Raw genomic sequence first — 4774 nt, forward strand, 5'->3', positions numbered from 1 at the left:
ATAGGTTAAAGCCATATTTTAGAGTGGGAATCACTAGGTTTTGGCAATAGGTTAGAAGTGGCGGGGAATAAAAGGAAGGGTCAGGACACAGTTTCTGACTGTGTGGATGGCGGATCTTAGAAGAAAGGTAGCTCAAAGGAGTCTTCCCAGGGAAGCTTTTCAGATGACTTAGGAACATCCAAGAGGAGACACCCCAGAGGAGCACATTGATACCAAACAAAAACTTGGAAATAACTTCAACATCTGGCAAGGCAGAACAGTTCAATTCCACACCTAGTGACAGATAGACAGAAACTCACACATGCGCAGAGAACTGTGTCCAAGGATGTCCACCTCAGTACTGTTAATTATGAGAAAAATATAGGGTCCTGGAAAAATGAACTGTGGTGAGATCTCACAATGGAATATTTGATAATAGTGAAAATGAATAACATCTACATGATTCCACACAGACACTTCTCAAAAAGAGTAAGTAAGTGAGCCAGGCGCAGTGGCTCACGCCTGTAATCCCAGCACTTTGGGAGGCCAAGGCGGGCGGATCATGCAGTCAAGAGATTGAGACCACCCTGGCCAACAAGATGAAACCCCGACTCTACTAAAAACAGAAAAAGATACACAAATTAGCTGGGCATGGTTGTGCATGCCTATAGTCCTAGCTACTTGGGAAGCTGAGGCAGAAGAATCACTGGAACCCAGGAGACAGAGGTTGCAGTGGGCCAAGATCACGCCCCTGCACTCCAGCCTAGCAACAGAGTGAGACTCCATCTCAAAAAAAAAAAAAAAAAAAGAGTAAGTGAAACAGGCAACCTGAGGATATGTACAGTATGATGACATTTATGTAATATTTTAAAACATGTAACATAATACTCCTTAATATTGGTCAATGCACATATGTGAAGTAAAAGCATAAATATGGGACAACAAAGACACAGATCAATGTTAGGAAAGTGAGAGGAGATGGAGAAATAGGGCTGGCTGCCTGGGTGTGTCACCTGTGCAGTAGCATTGAGACCTGGACTTGGAAGGGCTCTGCTCTTGGTTTAATGCTCTGCTGTTGCTGTCTTGAAATTCATAATTATTTTATTTTTATTTCTATTTTAAAAAATTTCTTTTTATATTCGTAGTAGAGACAAGAGTTTTACCATGTTGGCCAGGCTGGTCTTGAACTCCTGATCTCAGGTGATCTGCCTGCCTCAGCCTCCCAAAGTGCTGGGATTACAGGCGTGAGCCACCACCCCTGGTTCATAATGATTTCTGAATAAGGGTCCCTGCATTTTCGTTTTGCACTGGGCCCTGAAAATTATGTAGTCTATCCTGGGGGGGCACTTGAGTATATCATGCAGAAGAAAGCTCCAACTCACCTGTAATGTTTTATTTTATTTTTTTTAATCTCAAAAACATTTTTATATACCTTTTTTTAAAGAGATAGGGTCTTGCTATGTTGCCCAGGCTGGAAACCCATAGCTATTCACAGATGCCATCCCTCAACTGATCAGCATGGGAATTTTGACCTGCTCCATTTCAGCCTGGGTGGGCTTACCGCACATTAGGCAACCTGGTGGTCCCTTGCTCCCAGGCGGCCATCATATTGATCCCAAACTTAGTGCAAACACCTAATCAGCATAGCACACTATAGCCTAGAACTCCTGGGCTCAAGCAATCCTCCTGCCCAGACTCCCAAGTGAGTAGCTGGAACTATAGGCATACACCACTATTCCAGGCTTAGGAATAGTTTTTAAATATCAATATTTGTTAAATATGTGTGATATATTGCTCCTTGTGATTTTCTGTATGATTAAAATATTTTATGATATAAAAACTATGAAGGTGTAGTTATGTAAATAATGGTTCACTTACTTGATGAAATAAATACTCTGCAGAAGGTAGAAAGCTACATAAAAGAAATGTTTAACATTGTCTTCTGAAGTCAGCTCCTTAAAAATGGAAAAAATTAACATTGAGTGAAAAAAGATTATAAAAGGTATATTAAAAAGTTACAGCCTTATGTACAAATGTACACATAAAGTATGTGTGTTAGAATGACATTAAGTAATGTGAACAAATGAAACATGATTCGGGTGGCAGAAAGAATTTATTTTATTAATAATATTTTCATTTGTGCTATTACAATTTTGCATTTATAATAAACAAAATATTAAGCATGTCAAAAAAATAGCTTACTATCTTCTTTCTAAATAAAAACCAACCCCTCTTATAGCTATGTTGCCAATGTGTCATTGAAGTAACAGATATACATTGGAACAGGGACGTTCTGGAGACCCAAGCAAGGGATAACTATGATGGCAGAACTTCAGGATCCCCCACCAAAATGAGCTCGGAATTGGGAGTCCGGGTGGAGTCCCACTCTGGCTGGCACTGAGCCACAGTTGGACGAATCTTCTCTCCACTCTGAGGCTCACAATCCCCCTCCGCACAATGAGGGACTTGAACTGGATCACCTGTCTCGAATCTGCTGCAGACGGGCATCTCCCCAGGGCCTCTGCTCTGACTAGGAAATGCCCTGATTCCCTCTCCCATTTGTGGGAGAAGTCACCTGGGCCATGTGTAATCTGACAGCAGAGGTAGTTGGGGGTCAGGATGTTGAGAGTAGAATCCAGGTGAGTAGGTCAGGAGCATTTTACATGGGGAGGAATCTCCTCAGCTTCTAGAGCAGCCAGGAGGATTGCAGAATCCCAGGGATAGGGCATGGCATCACAGGCATGGCAAGGCATAGAGAGTATGACATGGTATCATGGGCACAGCATCATGGGCACAGCATCGTGGATGCGGCACGGCATCATAGGCACAGCATCATGGATGCAGCAGAACATCATGGACACAGCATCAGGGGAACAGCATCATGGATGCAGCAGAGCATCATGGGCACAGCTTCATGTACACAGCATCATGGACACAGCTTCATGGACACAGCATCATGGATGCAGCAGAACATCATGGACACAGCATAATGGGCACAGCATCATGGATGCAGCAGAGCATCATGGACACAGCATCATGGGCACAGAATCATGGATGCAGCAGAGCATCATGGGCACAGCATCATGGATGCAGCAGAACATCATGGGCACAGCATCATGGATGCAGCAGAACATCATGGGCACAGCATCATTGACACAGCATTATGGATGCAGCAGAGCATCATGGGCACAACATCTTGGATGCAGCAGAACATCATGGACACAGCATCATGGGCACAGCATCATGGGCACAGCATCATGGACATAGCATCATGGACACAGCATCATGGATGCAGCACAGCATCATGGGCACAGCGTCATGGATGCAGCACAGCATCATGGGCACAGCGTCTTGGATGCAGCAGAGCATCATGGGCACAGCATCATGGACACAGCATCATGGGCACAGCATCATGGATGCAGCAGAGCATAATGGACACAGCATCGTGGGTACAGCAGAATATCACAGTCACAGCCCTAGTTTCCTCAGCTTCCCCAAGAATCCTGACAGGCACCTGAGGGGGAAAAAACCTTAAAAGGAATATTCTCTCTTCTCTCAGGGTTGTTTTATTATTTCACTTTAAAATTAGAAATTATTTTAAATTACACCAGTAACACAATTATTTTATCCTTGTATAAAAGTTAGAAACAGGCTTGGAGCGGTGGCTCATGCCTGTAATTCCAGCACTTTGGGAGGCCAAGGCAGGAGGATCACCTGAGGTCAGGAGTTCAAGATCAGCCTGATCAACATGGAGAAACCCTGTCTCTACTAAAAATACAAAATTAGCCAGGCATGGTACCACATGCCTGTAATCCTAGCTACTTGGGAGGCTAAGGCAGGAGAATCACTTGAAGCCGTGAGGCAGCAGTTGTGGTGAGCTGAGATCGTGCCGTTGCACTCCAGCCCAGGCAACAAGAGTAAAACTCCACCTTAAAAAAAAAAAAAAAAAAATTGGAAACAACAGTTGGGCATGGTGGCTCATGCCTGGAATCCCAGCACTTTGGGAGACCAAGGTGGGTGGATAATGAGGTCAGGAGTTGTCAGGAGGTTAGGAGATCAGCTTGGCCAACATAGTGCAACACCGTCTCTACTAAAAATACAAAAAATTAGCCGGGTGTGGTGGCGGGCACCCATAATCCCAGCTACTCAGGAGGCTGAGGCAGGAGAACCGCTTGAACCTGGGAGGCAGAGGTTGCAGTGAGCCAAGATTATGCCATTGCATTCCAGCCCAGGCAAGAGTGCAAGACTCTGTCTCAAAAAGAAAAAGAAAAAAAAAAAGGAAACAACAGAGAAAGGACAAGGTTCTGTGACCCTTCCCTTGCTAGAGGTACCCACTGTTAGTGTTTCATGAGTGGACTTCTACACATTTTTCTTTGATTTACACTCATTTAAGTTCATAGAGAAACTCAAGGTTTTGTTTGGGAGATTTGGTTTTTATGAGAACAGCATCTTAATGTGATTACTCTTTTGTAATTTTCTTCTTAGAAAATTACAGTGTCTTGGAGGTCTTCCTATATCAGTACATATAGCTCTACCTTCTTCCTTTACATTGCTGCGTGGTTTTCCACTGTGTGAGTGTGCCGCAAACTTGACTTGTAACTATTAGTCCACCGTGATTCTAGACTTGCATTCTGGTTGTGTGGTCCTGATTGGATCACTAAAGAATATGTAAAACTGAGGATAGTTTGTTAATAAAATGATGACGATGGGATGAGTTCTTTCATTTAAACAATGAAAGCCTTTGGAATGCTTTCTTTGAGTCTTCATTTTAACACACGATTGAGCCAGATCTACC

This window comes from Cebus imitator, unplaced genomic scaffold, assembly GCF_001604975.1.
Source record: "Cebus imitator isolate Cc_AM_T3 unplaced genomic scaffold, Cebus_imitator-1.0 Scaffold71, whole genome shotgun sequence".
NCBI classification, from domain to species: domain Eukaryota; kingdom Metazoa; phylum Chordata; class Mammalia; order Primates; family Cebidae; genus Cebus; species Cebus imitator.